The sequence below is a fragment of the Helianthus annuus genome, chromosome 15, assembly GCF_002127325.2.
Source record: "Helianthus annuus cultivar XRQ/B chromosome 15, HanXRQr2.0-SUNRISE, whole genome shotgun sequence".
NCBI lineage: Eukaryota > Viridiplantae > Streptophyta > Magnoliopsida > Asterales > Asteraceae > Helianthus > Helianthus annuus.
In genome coordinates this window covers 129587388-129607857 of record NC_035447.2, presented here as the reverse complement: position 1 = coordinate 129607857, position 20470 = coordinate 129587388, and positions in this window count along the sequence as shown.

The window sequence follows — 20470 nt, the reverse complement described above, 5'->3', positions numbered from 1 at the left end:
TCGCGTGAAAGGCGAAAACCGGGAATGGAATGTGATTTGGACCCAACAAGTTTGAAAACTTGTTTTATATGGGTATAATAACCACACTCTGGATCTTGGGGTCAAAACATTATGGTTTGACCCGTTTCGGCTAGTTTATGTAAACTAGTTACATAAGCCGAACCGTGCGCGCAAAAGGCGTAACGGGTAACCGTAAGAGTCCTACACTGGTTTCCTAAGTCAATATGCTTTAAAGAGATTGTGGTATCAGTAGGATACCTTCCATAATGCCCGTAAGGAGTTTAAATCCATTTTATGCCCCGTAGGGGTATTTCGGTCTTTTTAAAGGTTATAAAAGAGCTTTCTGAGTTCTACAGGAAATCTGAGTTTCCCGAACAGTTTATAAAGTCTAAAATACTTTATTTATTATTTAAAATCAGTAGCAACTGGAATCGGGTCAAAAGACCTTGTAGAACTCAAGTTATGGCCGAAAAGGGTATATTCGGTAATTACCGAACCGATGCCATAACCGCAGGTTATGAGCAGGTTAAAAATAATTAAAAATCTTTAAAAATCCCAAAATATTATTTTACATCAATGTGTAAAAGGTTTGGAGTCGAAATCTGGGTTTAGATAGGCGTTATGCTAATTGCGCTATTTAATTACTAAAGTTTTCGTAATTTGCGCTATTTAGCATAACTCCTATTATGGACCTCGGATTGACGTTAAATTTTAGGGACATGCTTAGAAATCAGTAACCAAGGTTATGGTCCCTTCACGTGTCCGAAATTCTCGTTTTAATTTAAAAAGGGCGTTACGGTCAACTTTTAAGCATTTAACGGAAAGGTGTAAAAGACTCGGACAAACAACGAACCAGTCACAGAGGGTTATACTATCATGTAACCTGGTCCTAAGAGAGTCCTAAGGCATATCTAAATCATACTTTAACGGGTCAGAACTGAAGTCAAAGCAAAAGTCAAAGTTTTGCGACTTTTGGCTCCGAACCGGGTCAAAACAGTAAATGGTCGGATCAAACAAGCTTAGACTAGTTAATATACTTATTATCATGTTTTATGAGTGTTAAAACAGGTTACACACCATCTACATTACTGATTATGCAAGAAATCGCAAAATAGCATTTCTGTTGACTTTTTCTAAGCACGTTTGACTCGACATTCGGACCAGTTAGAGTGGGAATGAGAGGGTGCCCTTTTAGGGGTTTAAGGCCCACATGATTACCAACATATAACTATCTTTGATTCGACAAACCACTGGACCATTTGTGATTTATCGCAAAGTCAATCTTTAATTACGACGGATTGACTTTTAAGCTAAACTATGCAAAAACTAAGCCACAAAAGGGTAGGCATACTTACAGAAGCTTGGTGCATGACTAGAGATGTTAAAGGAATGCTGTGGAGCTCCAGAGATGAACTAGAAGGCAGGTTTGAGGTGTGTTGAACAATGGAACACTACCTTGCCTTTTATAGTGAAAATTTGAGCTCAAGATCATTACAACTCACCCTACAATGGTTCATGGATGATCAGCAGGTGTCCCTGGGTGCTAGGGGACATGTAGAGGGCGCCCATGTTTCAATTAATGCATCAATGATCGTTCACAAGCTCAAACATTGAATCTGTCCAAGTTTACTGCATCTGGGACTCCCACGCGGCCCGCATTAGAATTCAGGCAACATGGACGCGGGCCGCCTGAATCCTCATGTCAGTAAACGGATCTTGATATGGCGCGCGGCCCGCATCAGCTTGATGGTTTCACTCACGCGGCCCGCCTTAGGTCTGATTTCCAAGATTTTCAAATCTTTTGTAATCATTAACCTGACCTTTCGGTTTCGAAGGGGTAACTTTGCGATTTGGCCCTCGATTATTTACAATTAAGGGCCTCGTGACTTTTACCCGCATTGTTAAGTCCCCGGTTAGTTTAATTACTATCCGAAAAGCCTTAACTTTTATTGTTGACGCTTTTAACCCCTCGCATACGAATTTGATCATAACTTTCTCGTTTTATAACGGAACTTCACGAAATTTATATCGTATATTCTAGTGAGCGTATTTTACTGTTACAAAGCCTCGGGTTCGTCAAAGGGTCACTCAGAGGTATAAATTAAACATGTTGACACAATTAATCCTTCTAGCTTGTAATCTCTCACTTTCTCCCGCATTTCGCTCCGTACGATCCATGATTCATTCGTTTGAAGGTACGAGCATCATTTAGGGTTACTATACAGTATATTTACCCCTCGTTGACATTTTTAACCCTCGAATTTACATACTTTCAAGGTTTGTCAACTTTAGTCCTTTATTTAGTATTTCATACCACGTGTAAACTCATGACACGTGTCAATACATTATTGGACACAAAATTTCGAGGTGGTACACATCTGGACAGCACTGAAGGCTTGGAAAAGTGGCAATAAAGTTACCTAAAATAAATAGATGTTTTATTAAATAAAATAGGGTGTATCCTATGAAAATGTGTGTATTGAAAAACTTGGGTTTTATCCCATGTGTTTAATATTATTAAAGTGTGGTATTTTACTCTGATAAAATATTTCCTAACTACGGTCCTGATGAAAATTCCGCTGCCAAATTAGACACAAAACAAGATACCACCAGAACTGGCCTTGGCCGCCTGTTCCCGGGTTTGTACTAGGGGGACGGGGGTTGTGACAATATGCCTTGAGAATGAAATGAGATTTGCAGGTATGCTATTGAAATCTGTTGTGCAGTTTTGAGGAATTGGAATGCTAGATTGTACGTGGAAGAATGATCGAAAGGACTTGCAAGAATAGAAAGAATGCGGCATGGTCATTTAATTATGTATGATAGATTATGAATTGTAGTTATCAAATTCTAATGATGTGCATGTTTGTGGTGAATGTAGGTTACGCAGATTAACATCGGTATAAAGTATTGGAGGATTGAAGATCGAGTCAAGAGCAAGAATTGTACGGGAATAGTAGTCACATAACTGGGGATTTTATATGTAAATGGATGCGATAATTAAGAATGAACAATGTAAATCTTTTAGTCAAGTATTAAATATTTCTAGTATTAGACATCAAGTATGTTACATGGCTAATAAAGAAAGAAAATTTTTGGGCTCATTTTTCCGCTACGTCGTTTTCAAGTTATTAATTGTTAGGTTGTTACAAGTTGGTATCAGAGTCATGGTTTGAGTGAAATCAAGTATGAGGTGATAAATACTTGAACTCAAACCTGTGTGCTCTTATGACAGGGAACCCATACAATCTGAGACTCGATCAAGATCTAAGGGTAGAAGTAAAGGTAAGTATGTGCTTAAGTACGTATTTGAACTTTGAAGAAAACTAACAGTATGTTATGTGTAAGGTAGGCATAATTGCTTGGAATGGATGATCCGTGAATGCGGTCTAGGACCGGCATCAAGGCATGTAATAAGACAAATTGGCCCCAGGTACGTAAATTTAACATGTGGGCGCATGTAATGGTATAATCTAGCAAGTGAAATAAAACTTTAAATGAACTGTAATAATGAAATGCTACTGAAGTTTTGAAAATGTTACACGTGTCGAAACTTAATTCTTAGGACATAAGGTGGCGATTACACGAAGACACAAAACTAGTATGTGGATTGTGTGCCTGGCCAGTACACAAGAAACATATGACGTTCATGAGACCGTGATAATCGTTACAGGTATGTCCGTTAGAATTAGGTAGTAGGTGGACGTGAGGGTGAAGAGAAATGTAAGACTTTCAGGAATGAAAGTATGAATGACCTGTTTGAATCCGCGAGACGGATTCAACACATGTAAGGAATGGGAGATGTGAATGATATGTTTGAAACCGCTAGACGGACTCAAACATAGAAGGAATGAAGGGTCTGGATGTTACGGTTGAATCCGCGAGATGGATTTAAAACATAAAACAGATGAAATTAACCCACCTCAGGATGCGTCGATAGTTTGACCATGTTTGCGTCAAACGAGTCATATAAGTAAATGTAAAGCAAATGAACAAAAGAATGATCGTAATTGGCACGCAAACCTAAATTTTAGACGAAACAAGGAAGTTTTGAACAAGTTATGTGTTAGATGTGTTAGTAATCGACTCTTAGGAGTCATAATGAACAACGGGCCACGACCCGGACAATAATTTAAAAATGAATGCGAAGGGTGAGTTTTGTTAAGAATACCGAAATGATGTAATGAATGTCCTTGCAAGTAAGCATGAAGGGAAAGAAGTACGAATGTGTACCTCATTACATCTACGATAAGTAAGAAATGTCGGTTTGACCTTGAAAAGTCAAACTGCAAAGGTCGACAAAATAAGTAACCAGATTAAAAGAATTGCATGTAAGGAATGAAATGTGGAAAGTGTTATAGCATGTACATAGGAAATTGTAAAAGAATTATAGGCGAGTAACCACCTAGTATAATGAATGTTTGAATGAAAAGTGCTAACCGCTAATTTTGTAGATGTCAATGGTAGAACTCTCAATGTGATGAAACCAATCGAATTGGTGAACGAATGTGCATTAGTAAAAGCTTAGTACGAGGATGAATGAAAGCTGGCCTGGTACGGTTAGTACACGCGAAGGAGCGGATCAATTCTGGTTTACGGATCGCAGAAGCACGAAATGAAATCAAAGTAAGTATAATGTTTTAACTCATACCGCATAGATATGGATTAGTAAATTGAAAGCGTCCTACGAGATGAATAATGGAATAGGTATGGTAGGGTATGGAATGTTTGACTTTTAATAGTTGATGTAAGAAGAGAACTATGTCATTAAGAAGTAAATCTTGAAAGTTCTGAGTGAAAATTTTGGGTATTGGTTGAACTCTCGTATAAAGAACCTGCATGGTATGCTTGCTTAGGCAAATTAAGTAATGCTTGAATTGAGAGGAATAGTAATGTAGAAGGAATGAGGTGAGTTGAAGGTAACGTAAGGGTACATATAGTACAAATAACTATAGGAAACGTAGAATGATGATAACTTTGGAGTTAAGCGTGTATATGTGACTATGAAATAGTAGTTTTGTTGCGATAACAAAACGAGAACTAAATGTTATATGACATACGTATAGAATATAATCTAAGAGGTGGGATGCAGGTATTAGATCTGTTATAACGGAACATACGAATGTAAGTACGATAATAAGTGTGAAGAAGTATGTATATTGACCCACTACAAACAGACCAAGGAAATGAGAATGTTATGTAAAAGTAAAGTATGAAAAGTATGGACTTGTTAGAAAGAAGTCAACTATATGAATAGTCATGAATCGAGAAGGGATAGTTACTTAGTATTATGAGGTACCTATCGAAATTAAACATAGATATGTATGTATAAATTACGAAATTAGATCGTATGGTCGATGAAAATAAGATGAATGTTGAAATAAACAAAAAGGAATGTTATTAATGGGATGTTGGAATTGTTTCAAGAAAACAAAATGATATATTGCACATGATTTACGAGTATTAGAATAATGAATGAACCATTAGCTAAGAAGTATGTTAGAAGCTAGCATTATTAGTGAAAATGACACTAATAAGAACTCCGGGACGGGTTCTTGAAAATAGAAGACTGTCACTGAGGTGGGCTGGTGGACGTGTTGATGGAGCAAGGGGAAAGGATAATAAGTGTTTAATGGAAATGAGAAAGGTTTCGGGGACGAAACCTATTTTATGAGGGGTAGATTTGCAACACCCCAAAACCCGAATGTTTATATTGTCGTATGTTCCTCTAGGACATATCATGAAATAAGTAACTAGGCTATTTAACCTAGTTGAGGGAATGGTAAATGCTATAGAAAGATGAAAATGGTGCCAATTATGTTTAATTAACAAACACGAGGGACTAAAGTGGGTTAAAATGAAAGTTGAGATATTAAAAGAAAATAACAACACACACAAACACACATTCGTGTGTGTTCTGGATCGTTCAGGAGCTCCCAAAGGAGCCAAACCCTAGCTCAACCTTAAATGATCAAACTAAAGGGTAAATCGAAGCTCAAATTCATGAATAAACATGGATTAATGATCACCTTCACAAGGGGATCATAAGGTATGTCTCAAAACTAAGATAGGTGGACTTGTATGAAGTGGGTTATGTTTTAATCCGTGAATTTAAGTGAAATTGAACATGTGTAGGTGTTAGAATCTTCATATGAAAAATGGATATTGCATGATTTAGGTTAATTTGATGCTTAGAGGTGTAACCCATTAGTTATGGTGAGGATGATGACTTGAATCATCATCCATGTCTAATTCTTGTGAAAGATTGATGTATTATGTGGTATATGAAGAAATCTTGTTAGCTAAATTGAGCATAATATGAGTTTACTTAATGTTTTGTGGTGTTGATGAATGATAGCATGAAGTAGGAAGTGAAGCATGATATACTTGTACGTTAAGCTTAAAAAGTGGTACGCACTCTAAGCGTTCGATGAAATGCCTAAGAGAGCAAATATGTGGAATTGTATGCAAGTTGTAAGTTTATATGTATAGAAAGTGATAGTGATGAATTTAGTAGTTTACTAACTTGAAGATTGTGCTTTAGATGGAACTCAGATAAGAATTCGGGTTGAATGTATGTGTTGGTCAAGTTTATGCATTAGGAGCTTGTACATTGTGTTTGAACGGGTGAGGTTTGCTATGTGGTCTACTAATCCCTTAATTGCGGTTAAAAGTGAACGTGTACTAAATGTATAGCATATGACCATACTAGCAAAGGATGATGTTACGAATATGTTAAGTTGATTCTTATAGGGTGTGGTTGTCGAATATAGAATTATGAAAGCATAAGTATGTGTGAATTGATTATGTGTATGTTGTGTATGTGACTAGGTGGTCATGTAGTTGTATGTGTCATAGAACATTATGTATGAAATGAATATGATGTCACTAATATGGTCTACCATATCAACATGAATGTGTGTTTAGAAATAGGAAGCTATATGCTAGAAGGTTGACTTTCTAAAAGTCAACCGAGAATTTATAGCATGGTTAGACATTTTGACACAAATGTAAGAATCGAGAGATCATGGAATATGTGTTAGACCAATTATATGTTATGTGTGACAACGAATTTGGATTTCGTAGATATTGAACAATGTGGTTGACTATTCATGTCGTATGCATGTTAGTGAAAGTCAATGTAGATAAGAGTTGGAAAATGGGTGTTAATATGAATGAGCATGAATACTAACATTATTATGGCATGATGACACGAAAGAATAGGAACCACACTAGCCTGGACCAAGCATGTAAGGCTAACGGATCAAAATGAGGCAAGGAAGCGGTTACGAACACGGATGCACAAGGTAAGTGAGTTCCGAACCTCACTTCTTAGTATATAATTAAAGTCTATTTATGAAGGTCAGGAGTCTTGTAGGAATGATTGAGAAGGTAAGTAAATGGAAAGGAAAGTCGTAATAAGTTGTTAATAGATCACAAGGTAACGAAAAGTGCATGGCGAAATCAAACGTGTTGAACATATATGCATGATTCGTGTAACGGTAATGTAATTCATATTGTTTAAGGACCTCAAGGTATGGATTTTAAGTTAATTAGGTAGGGAAATGTTTTATGAACAATTAGAAACAAGTTTCAAGTGAAACGGATGCAAAACGAGCAAGTTATGCGAGTTTTGGTATAAAAATGGAAAGCTGACACTACAACCAAAATGGATTTTTAGGACCTTTTATGTGGAACGCTTGTTAAAGATGGTCCTAAAAAACTATTTAATAGGACTAATGAACTTTTAGGGTCCTTTTATAATATACTCTACTAAACCGGTGGCCTAAAAAACTATTTAATAGGATGGATGATTTTTTGGGGTACTATTATCATATAATTTAATAGGACACTTAAAATGTAGATCCTAATAAAGTACTTTATAAGACATTTAATTGTTAGTGTCCCATTATGTGGTACTGTATTAGGACACTTGATCATCTGGGGTCCTATTATAACATAACTTAATAGGACACGTTGTAGTTAAGTCATAAATGTTCAGTGTTATAGGACCCTGTCTAGTCGAAGTCATATTAGAACTTAACTTAATAGGACACTTGACACTTGGGTCTTATAACTTTAAACTTTATAGGACGCTTAATCATTGTGGTGTTATTATAATACACCGTAATAGGACACTTGATATTTGAGTCATAAAACATTAGTTTTATAGGACGCTTATTCGCTAGAGTTTTATTATAATATAACTTAAAAAGACACTTGACACTTGGGTCTTATAAATTTAACCTTTATAGGACGTTTAATTATTATGGTGTTATTATAATACACTGTAATAGGACACCTATTATTTAAGTCATAAAACATCAGTTTTATAAGACACTTATTCGCTAAAGTTCTATTATAACATAACTTAATATGACACTTGACACTAAGGTCTTATAACTTCATCCTTTATATGACGCTTAATCATTATGGTGTTACTATAATACACCGTAACAGAACACTTGATATTTGAGTTGTAAAACATAAGTTTTATAGGACGTTTATTCGCTAGAGTTTTATACACTACTAGAAATTAGGCCTAATGCAACTTTTTAGAAGCAACCTTTTACAAATAAATTGCATTTGACTCTGGTGTAACTCTGTTGAATGATGCAACTTTTGCGAGTTTTACTAAAAATGCAACCCTTTTCCTTCAAGTATTGCATTGAGAAAATTTAAATGTAACTCTTATTTTAAAAGGTTGCATTCGGATGTATTTTTATGTGTAAAATACTTTTAAAAATTTAATGAAAGTAATACAGTGATGGATCAAGCTTAAATGCTAAGTTGAGCCCAAGTGAATCTAGTTAATTAAATTTATTTGACTAAAGATTCATGGTGGCTTGGAAGTATAAAAGACAACTATGAATGGAATTTTGGGAGGAATTAAACTTATTTTATTACTAAAGGTCGCTCTTGCAAAAATATGTAGCCGGGAGGGAATTTTTGGGAAGGAGGGAGAGTCCAAATATTGATAAAATGTTGTGAGGGAAATCCATATTAACTTAAAAGGGGGAATTTGCAATTTTAGTTTAGGATATTAATTAAAAGAGGGAAATTTGCAATTTTAGTTTAGAATATTAACCGATAGAAAAAGAGACTATTAAAAAATGATTTATAAGTAGGGTGGATATATATTATGAATTAATTGCTCTATATAATATATATAAAATTATAGACTATAAACTCTAAACTTACATGAGATAAAATTTCTACTTTTTAATAAATTATATATAGAGAGGGTGTTGGTTGTAGAACTTTCGTGAGGAGGAACAAAAAAAGTACTTCCATGACAGATTTGTTCACAAGAAAAATGCCCAACGATTCAGAGGTTTGTCTTCTTTGGCTTTCTTTTGTATATCACCTTCTCGTGGCATAGTTGGTAACAGCGAATAGTGGTAAATAGCGACAGGCTACCTATACGATGCATAGCAATAACGAGCGCTATTTGATGTTTAGCAATAACGTATATGAAAAAAATCTCAAAAAAAATTAGGATTTTATTCATGAATATAAGGTTTTTAATGCAATTAGTAAAGACTGCAGCTATATGCTTGTTTAAAATGCCTAAAAATACAGTTTTTAATATTTAAAAAGGAAAAAAACTCCCTAATTGTCGCTATTTCACGCCATTGAGCGCTAAACATCAGATAGCGATGATCCAGCGCTACGCTATTCGTTATTGCGCTCGCTATCATTGCTATTAACAACTATGCCCCATACCTGTTACCACATTCCCAACTAATTATTTCAATAACAAATGTATTATGTTTTTAATAAAAAATATAATTGTTTGGACAATGCAAAGCTCGCCCAAGGGACTGCAACTATTGTACTCTTTGATTCCATAGTGGTATCCTTTGTGTAACCTGTTGGTTTGTTGTTTCCCTTACACACTTTTTATTCCAATTCCAATTCCAGTTGTCTTCGTATACAGTCCTACTTATCAAGATTGTTATTCGCTCTACTCCCAGGTTTGTTTTAGCATCTCGCTTTGCTTTCCATTGGTATTGTTTGTCTTTACTTTTCCATTTAGTTGTAGTGTTTTTTTAGTTTAGCTTTATCGTAACCTGATCTGGTGATCTTTTGTTGTTTTAGGATAAGCCAATCCCTTAAAAAGGTCCTTGCATGTGAAGTCGATGATATAGTCATTTATGAAAGTTACAAACATATGAAGCCAACAAATACTTTGATTTGAAAACATATTCAATCTAACTTAAAATAAATAGTGAGTTGAGTTGAAGTATTATATTTAAATATATATTTAATTAAATAACTGTCCATCCTGCTACAAAAGTGTATGTGTCTTTTAGATGAAAATGAAGCAAAGTATAGACTATGGACAGGACACGGTGCCATGTTCCTTGGTGTGTTTTTATCTATCATTAAGGTGAATTGCGCAGCCGTTTGCAGCCGTTTAAAGGCTCGTATACGGCTGCAACTGCGCTGTTAAACGGCTGCGACTTCGCAGCCGTTTAACGACGCATTTGCAACTGTAAACAGACCGTTAAATGGCTGCAAACACGCCGTTAAATGGCTGCGAAATCGCTGCCGTTTGCGGCTGCGTTTTCAGTCGTTTAAAGGCCAATGTACGGCTGCAAACAGCAAACATTCAAAGGCCAGTTTACGGCTGCAAACGCAGCCGCAAACGGTATCAATTTCGCGGCTGTTTGCAGCTGCATTTGCCGCCGTTTAAAGGCCCATATACAGCTGCAACTGCGTTGTTAAACGGCTATGATTATGCAGCCGTTTAACGGCGCGTTTGCAGCAGTAAACAGACCGTTAAACTACTGCAAACGCGCCGTTAAATGGCTGCGAAATCGCTGCCGTTTGCGGCTGCGTTTGCAGCCGTTTAAAGGCCAGTTTACGGCTGCAAACGCGGCTGCAAACTGTTGCAATTTCGCAGCCGTTTTCAGCTGCCTTTGACGACTGCAAATGCGTCGTTAAATGGTTTTCTTTTATTTAATCATTTTGTTTGTGTGCAGGCTAGTACATGCCATCTCGACCACCAGCAAATGATCTCACAAACCGAGTCTACATCCATTTACATATCGAATGCCCAGGTTCCTCATCCATCCTTATCATGGAGGTCCTCAACCTTACCTTATACCAACCATGGAGTACATGGACCTGTTGGTGGCGTTTCTTAGCGTGGTAGTCATCGTTTCACTGCTGGTCAGGGGAATGCAATTGACAACAACAATCATCTAACTAGCATGAAGATTGTGAAAGAGGTTCATAAGCGCAATGAAGTTTTGAGTTTTAATTCAAACATTTATTAGTTATTTGTTTTAAATATTTGATATTTAGACTTAGGATAACACTTATTTGACATTTGTTTGAAACATTTGCATTGTGTGGAAGATGATCAAACTTTTAATTGAAGTGATTATATTATGATTTCTACATGTTAAAGTTTTATTCTTATTTTTATGTAATTAAATAATAATTATTATTAAATAAAACTAATGTAAGAAACGCCAATTTTTGTGGCAAAAATTATGTGCCACTAAAGGCCTAAGAGTTTGTAATGGCAAACAAAAAAGTGCCACTAAAGGGCTTTAGTGGCACTGCTTCTAGTGGCACTTTTTTTATGTGCCACTCATTCTTAAAAGGGTCTTTAGTGGCACTTACTGGGTTTTTAGTGGCACATTTTGCATGTCACTAAATGGCCTTTTTTGTAGTGGTCGGTAATCACATATTAGAACATTGTAAAAGTGTCATAATATGTTCTTTTTATAACGCTATTTAAGTTGTCTATAGACATATTATGCGACCATAAAATTGGTTTCATAATCTTATTTGGTATATTAGGACCCCTTTCTTACTAAAATAGCTATAATGTTACATCATAGGATTTCTAAGGACGCTTGTAAGTGTATCAAAAGATTAAAAGTATGTAAGCACATATTAGAACATCGTAAAAATGTCCTAATATATTTTTATTAGGACACTATTTTGGTTGTTCAATGACATATTACGCAACCATAAAATTGGTTTCATAATCTTATTTGAGATGTTAGGACGCTTTTTTAGTTCCGGGACTTATTACGACCCCTTTACATGAAATGCTTTTACCGTTGGTCCTATTAAATGAAAGGTCCTATAAAATAGCATTTTAGGACGCATTTGCGCGTACTAAAAACCCAGTTTTCTTGTAGTGTGATCTGGGCGCCAGCATAACTTACGGTAGCCAGCATAAGTTACGGTGGGTGCTGGGCCTTTCTTTCTGCCGTAAGGCGGTTTAATCCCACCGTAAGGTTTTTGGGGCCACCGTAAGCTACGGTAGCCACCGTAGCTTACGGTGGAGGTCAGGTGTAAAATGTAAAGTTATGCATTTCTTTGTATTTTCTTTGATTTCGGACCTCGTGAACCCATCCGAAGTCCCGATAAGCTTCTATAATGCACCTCAGCCCTACCAAATGGCTTGATAAGCTACGGGTGAGTATGGAACTCATATTTAAGATCCGAAATGTACCCGAAAGTCACATAAAAAGCGTTTAGGAAGCGTGAGTAAGTAATTATAGTTAGGAGTAAGTATGTATGTAAGTTGTTCACTCATGTTTTACTACTCGGAGGTTGAAATTAGGACATGTCAGTAAACCATATTGAATTATGTGAGTGCTACGTATGAGCTTGTATATATGTACGTATGTAAGGGTGTATTTATTAGATGACTATAAGTATACACACGGATGTACGTAGGCACGATGTAGTATTTATGGTACACGAATGAATGGGGCTTGAATAGATGTCTACATAGCTTCCAAACGTTTGAGTATTAAGTCGCTAATCATATGCCTTGAGAATGAAATGAGATTTGCAGATATGCTATTGAAATCTGTTGTGCAGTTTTGAGGAATTGGAATGCTAGATTGTACGTGGAAGAATGATCGAAAGGACTTACACGAATAGAAAGAATGCGGCGTGGTCATTTAATTATGTATGATAGATTATGAATTGTAGTTATCAAATTCTAATGATGTGCATGTTTGTGGTGAATGTAGGTTACGCAGAGATTAACATCGGTATAAAGTATTGGAGGATTGAAGATCGAGTCAAGAGCAAGAATTATACGGGAATAGTAGTCACATAACTGGGGATTTTATATGTAAATGGATGCGATAATTAAGAATGAACAATGTAAATCTTTTAGTCAAGTATTAAATATTTCTAGTATTAGACATCAAGTATGTTACATGGCTAATAAAGAAAGAAAATTTTTGGGCTCATTTTTCCGCTACGTCGTTTTCAAGTTATTAATTGTTAGGGTGTTACAACATTATGGTTGTAAATGATACCATTTATTTTGTAATATACATATATGCATATATATAGTCAATGCATTATATTTTATTATAACCCCAATTACATATAGAGTTATAATATTTATAGGGTTTTGAAATGTATATAATTTTATAACACTATGTAGTGCACATACTTAATATACATGTGTTTTATTAAGTTAATCTATATTGTTATATATTTAAGTTTCGTTAAATTATAACATGTTATAATTATATACATAACGTGTATCCCTATGTATTTTATGGATACATAAATCAAAGTTTTTATTGATACATAAATTAATATATAGGGTTTTCAATTTAAGTAGCACATTTAAATATCTATACATTAACCTTATTTGTGCTAATTATATGTATAAAATTATAAGTATTTATCATTATAATTTGAGTAATCTGCCATTTTTGTCCCCGAGGTTTGGTCACTTTTGCCACTTTAGTCCAAAACTCAAACCTTTTAAATCTGGGTCCCTGTGGTTTCACTTTTATTGTCATTTTGGTCCAAGAATGAATCAGCTGATATTTGGCTAATAAAATCCTGTTATTTTGTCTTGATAGTTAAACACTGATGAGGAAGTCAGTGTTGAACAAAAGCTGAATGATGCTGAGATGAAGCAGGCAAAAGATGCTGAAAACACCGAAGTGCCAATCACTGAGGTACATTCTGATTCTGAAGTCTTAAAACCAATTGAACAGTGCAAGAAATGCATGGAACCGTGCAGAGCTTGTACTGAAAAAGATGAGCAATTCAGAATAAGAGAACTTGAATTCATAAAAATTGAAAACATTTTCAAAGAAAAATGCAAAGAGATGTTAGAAAAAGAAAAAGTTTTTAACGAAAAAGATGAAAAACTTTCAGGAAAATGTTCAAAGTTAGAAAAAGAAAATGAAGTTTTGAAAGAAGATGTTTTGAAAATGAAAAATGAATGTTCACAAAAAGAAAATGTGGTTCAAGAAATGAAAAAGGAATATGACTCAATGAAATTATCATATCATGTTATGAAAGAGTCGTATGATAAAGTAAAAGATGAAATGAAATATGCTCAATCTAGAATGAATTATCTTTCTGAAACAACCAAAGAGCTTAAACGAATGTATGCTATAAAACAAGATGTTGTTAATTCCTATATTGAAGATGTTGCTAAGCTAAAGCGACAGATTGCTGATTTAGAGCAGGATAACAACAAGTTAAAAAGTTACCATGTGTCGTCATATGTGCTTGAACGAATTTTCCATATAAAACCGGGAGATGGTGAGTCTGAGCAGAACAAGAAAGGCATTGGCTCAGAGTTTCATCAAGTTCCACCACCGGAAAAGTTTGCATTTTATGATGAGGAAAAGGTCGAAAAAGCTTTCAACATGGTAGACCAATTGCCAGACAACATTGACATAACCTATTCCAAATCTGATGATTCTCATGATTCAGAGGTGGTAGGTAAAGTCGTTGAAAGTGTGTTGAAAGAAGAGTCGGTTGATACAGGTAACTCTGAATCACATGATGAAGATGAAGGAAATCTTCATGATGCATATCTGAAAAACACAAAATCCGAGAAAAATTTGAATGATGATTCAAAGGGATTGGTTTATACCATGATTGGATCGGACAAATTATTCTTAGATGTTGTATTCCCGATTCAGAATGTGATTTCAGAAAAGGTTGATAAAGTTTTCAAAATGGTTGAGATTGAGAAGTCTGAGATTTCAAAGTTTGTCGGTAAGAGTCATAAAGGTTCGTATAACAAACCTAGTTTCAAAAAGAAAAACATGAAGGCTGGGTTGGGTTATAAGAAGAAATAGAATCGAAACAAAAATGAAATGCCAAATTTTCAGGCAAAAATGGGTTTTGTACAGGGAAACAGTTTGGATGAAGAAAAAGAACTTAAAATTGGACAACAGTCTAATGCTGAGTTTGAGACTCAAAAGCAAAAGCAACAACCACAGGTCAAAGATGTGTCCATGAGAACATGTTTCAAATGTGATCAAAAAGGACATCTTGCACGCAAGTGTCCAAATCCAAAACCTGTGGATGTTGACAAAGAGAAGATTGATGTTGTGAAACAAAAATCTGAGTATGTGAGACAAAGGTCAACCAGATTTGATTCAAAACAAACTTGGAGGTACAACACAAACAAGTTTGCTTCGAATCAAAATTGGAAATCAAACCCGAATAGGTTTGATTCAAGACAGACCTTGAATTCTCATACACCCAGATTCAGAACAACACAAGGTTTGGAAACTTCAGTTGATATGACAAAACCCCAAGAGGTTTGGAAACCAAAAATTGTTGTTCAAAACCAAAGTGTTCAAAAAGATTCACATTTTTACAAACGTGGAACACCAAAAGGTCAAGCATGGAGTGTTAAGAAACATGTTGATTTGGTTAAAAATGAACAACAAAAACAAATCTGGAAATCGAAAACAGAAATAGAAAGTTCAACTTATGAGGTGAAAAAGACTGAGGATTCAATTTCGATTGATTACGATGCAAATTTTCCACCACTTAAGGCTGAAAACTTTAAGATTCAAATTGCTAGAGTCAAGGTTACACCCAAGGCTGGTGAGGCTTGGGTGGACACAATGTTTGATTAAACAATTTGACTTGCCGGAGCTTCCATTATCGCGAAGCATGAATCGGCATCTTTAGTGAATGAAAATTACTGTGTAGTATTTGATAAAGTTTGAATGTGCAGGTGCTCAAGAATTCTGAAGATTGTAAGTTTGTAAATTGGAGCAGCCTGGCACACCAAGAGGAGGAGAAGGCTGCTGGACCCTGTGTTGGTTGAAACAGGGAGTTTATATGTTTTTCTGTACATAAATAAACAATATTTCAAAACCCTAAAAATTTGAAAATTAAAAACCAAAAATATGTTTTAGTTTGTTAAAATTTGAAAAACCAAAAATATGTTTGTTTTTTTTTAATTTTTGTCAAAAATAGAAAAATCAAAAATATGTGTTGATTGAATACGCCGAAACCCTCACGGCTGAACAAACATGATTACTTTCACCAGATTGAAAAACGGTTTTCAAACTGTAAAAAATCAGTGTGTTGTAAATCATAGGGGTACTTTATGTTAGTTTTTCTGTAATTCGGTACACGAGAAGCAGAACATGGATGGCGAGACAAAGCTATCAGTATTGGTTTGTCAAATTTCTTTAATGATTTTGCATTATAGGGGGAGATATATTGTCAGAAAATACAAAAACTTTAGAAAATTTGAAAAAGCCAAAAACATGATAAAATTCAAAAATTTGAGTGTTGTGTAAAAAGAGGAAATGATAGTACATCAGTAGACAGTTACAGTATGCTAAAGAATTGTAATGATTAAATAGCGTTAAACAGTCTCACTGATGATATGTCGATAGGTTTTTATACACTTAGTAAACTTTTTCGGGATATAAACTTAAATTCAAACTTGCTTATTTCGTGGGGAACACTACTTGGATATATAGGTAACCCCTGAAATCTTGTTTGAAAGGTCTCGTATTCTGATATACTAGGTTTTTATACTCTATGATGTCTGGGGTATTATTCCGGGACTTCTGCTGAACGGAAGTTCTGACCTAGTCCTTGGATAATACTTTCACCGAATGCTTGAAACATAGCATAAACCCTCAGCATGCAGATGAAACAATAAAATTGATAGTCGCTGCTGTTGTAATGCTAAAAGATCCTCTAAAGGGGACATACCAAAAAGTCGAAACTGATATCTCTCTGCGCATACGGAAGTATCGACCTGAGATCCCTCAGTCCTCGCATACCTAATTTATGTACAGATATCATTGTAGTATTAATCACCTGTAAGACTGAATATTGAGATTCTGGATACGGGAGTATATTCAAGAGGTGGGACACATGAATGAGTTTAAGTCTTAAAACATATAATTCGTATCCTGAATCAGTTGAAATTTGTATGAAAATTTAAGTGGATCAGTATATTGACAATCTAAGTGAATTGTTTAATTCTTAATGTGTAACTAAGCTCAACGGTACTTGTGACTTGTCAAAAACTGATATGATCCTCTGACGCATACTAAAACAAAAATATTGTCTGTAAATATGTTTGTATATATTTCTTTACTGCTTTATATTTTCAAGAAATACAAAAAGATTTTGATTTCTACTTTATTTTCGATAAACCGATGTCTGAGTTGCTGAGTTTTAAAATCTAAGTAAGCTGATTGTGTTTCTGAAAAATAAAACAAGTTCATTAATTTGATACTTGATTTTAAATCAAAAATTTTCAAAAACAGTTTGTGATATCTCCAAGGTCATTAATTTGGACTTGGAAGATTAACTGTGAGGGAGTTGGATTCTTTAACACTGCCAAATCTATAAAGTTTGTTGATAGGGGGAGTTGATTAGAGAATTTGATTAAAATGTTCAAAATGTTGTTACTTATAAATGTCTGAGTGTTGCAGATGTTATTCCAGACCACGATCCCGAAAGCCGAGTCTAAGGGGGAGTCTGAAGACGAGCTCAACGCAAACAGAAGCGTACAAAGTGCCAGGTATCGTTCCAGGAAGAGCTTGTAACCGGAAAGCAAGGTGTCGATCCCAAAGCACGAAAGCTTGACGAAAGGGGGAGCCTGACAAAGAAAAGAGTCTACAGAAAGGAGAAACTGAAGCTGAAGACAGATCCACCGGGATTCTGTTTGAGCAAGGGGAGTCTGTGTAGCTGAGGATGTTAAAGCTTCAAGAAGACTCAGAGAGAGAAAGAAAAGTCGCTACGAGTTGACTACAGATTGACTACAGCAATATCCAAGGGGGAGTCTGTTAGTGCATTATCTGTCTATCGCCTCCGTCAATCTAGTCCGTAGCAGAAAACCGAAGAAACTGAGAGTTACATTGTTATTTTAGATTTAGTTAGTAAAAAAGGCAAGGTGGCATAATTGTAATTAATGAGATTCCTCATTAATCCCTTGGCCTATAAATAGAACTCTAGGGCTTCTAGTTTAGAACTTTTGGAGCTTTTGTCATTTTCACAACTTGGAGATTTCTAGAGCTAGAGAGAGAAAGCTAGAGAGAGAAAGTTCATTGTACGTGATTCAGGTGCTGTACACTTTCAGATTCGTGAATAGAATCACGTTTATATTACGTCTCGTGTGTTAGCTCGCGTTCGTGTACGGATTCCGCACGTCACACGTTCAATTACGCAATCGTTTCGGAGTCAAACCGGTCCTAACAAACATTTTAAAGATTTATCATTTCCAGTTTTATCATAAACCATCAGTAGAAAATCAAGTACAAATTAATGTCCCTGATTTACCACATGTAAATCGAAAAATCACCAAGGTGAAATTTCTCAAGAAATGTGCCGATTCATGATCCACGATACCATCTTGGGATCTCCGGCAAGTCAGGTTTTTCATTTAAACAGATTCACCCAAGCCTGACGATCCTTGGGTGATTTCGAATTCTTGTTCAACAAAGATGGAAAATTTGCATCATTCATTGTTAAACCTGAATTCTCCTTTTTTACCTCAACCAAAGGCTCCTCTGGTTTTACCGTACCAGAATCATTGCCTACAGGTGGCTTGTCTGACTTTGACTTGTCAGATTCATCGCCGACCATTTTCTTCTTTTTCTCTCTTTTTCCTGTCCCCAGATTTGTATCTGATGAATTCTTTTTGCTTGTCTTTGCAACTGAGGGGGTAGATTCATCAGAACTTTTATTCTGTGTGTCTCGTGAACCTGAGGACAATATCTTCTCAAGATACTCTCTTGCCTTCTTCCTCTTTTTTCTCAGTCTGTCTTTCTGCCCCTGTGAAAGTTTAACTTTCTTTTCCTGAATTGACTGTACTGGAACTTTAGGTTTCAGAACCCTTTTTTCCTGAGGCTTGACTTTGACTGGAATCTTTGCCATTTTCTGAGAATTAACCCTCAATCTTTCGCTAGATTTCCTTGGGCAATCTCTGGCAATGTGACCTTTGATATTGCAATTGTAGCACCTTCTAGTCTCATAACTCCAACTCCGGCAGTTAACAGCAATGTGTCCATGATAGCCGCAGCTGTAACACACTCTGTTATCGTACCTATCACCATTTTGAGTCCAAACACTCAGATCAAAGCATTGTTTGGCTTGGTGATATTCTTTTCTCAAACTTGCTGGATTTGGCTTTGAAGCACTGTGGTCCAACCTGCACCACTTATTACCAACAATTTTTGAATTTTCATTTTTTACTTTTTGTAATTTTTTCTTTTGATTGGATGATCGATCTGATGAACTTTTATTATCTTTTTGTTTCTGTTCCACTTTCTTCTTCAAAGGTTTCTGTTTAGAACATTCACCTTTTTCAGTTGATTGTAGAACAGTTTTTTGAAATTTTTCTTTCAAATTTAAAAACAATTTTTGTTTTTCTTTTTTAATATTTTCATCATCAGGTGTCTCATCACAATCTTCAACTTTGACAGAGTCAAAGTTTGTGACATCGTCACTTATTGGAACAGAATTGATTGGTTTTGGACAAGGAATATCCAACTTGTCAGATTTAGTCGCAAAACTGATCAATTTCTTTTCAAGTTCATCAATCTTGATCCTTGAACTCTTAGCTTCGTCTTCAAGCTTAGATATTCTTTCAAGATGAGACTTGATTGAATTTTCATGTTCATTTTTCAAATTTTCAAGAACAGTCTTTTCATTTTCCAAAATTTTTATCTGTTCCTGAAATTTTGATTCACTGGCTTTCAGGTTTTTGTTTTCAAGCTTGATCCAGAAATCCTCATCTTCTGACGATTTCTGTTTGTTTTCAAAAACCTTTATATTTTCTTTCAACTTCCTGTTTTCAAATGTCAAACTGTCCAAACCACCCAACAGTTTGTCATTTTCTGCCTTCAACTTCTCACAACTTTCTTGAATCATAAGAATCTGTTTTTCATCATCCTGCTTCTCTTCTCTCAACTTCTTGATTTCCAATGCCAAACTTTCCGCATTTTTGACAAGTTTGTCATTATCAGTCTTAAAGTTGTCGCATTCGAAGCATACTGTTTTCACAGATTCTTCAACCTTCGGCACTTGTTCTTTCTCTATCTTGTATGTACCTGCACCAAAGATTGTAACAAGATCAAGAGGATTTCTATTATCATCGATATAACAGCCTCTTTTCATATCATACACCGACTTTCTTTTTGTTCCCAAACAAAAATTGATTCTTTTGTTTATTTCT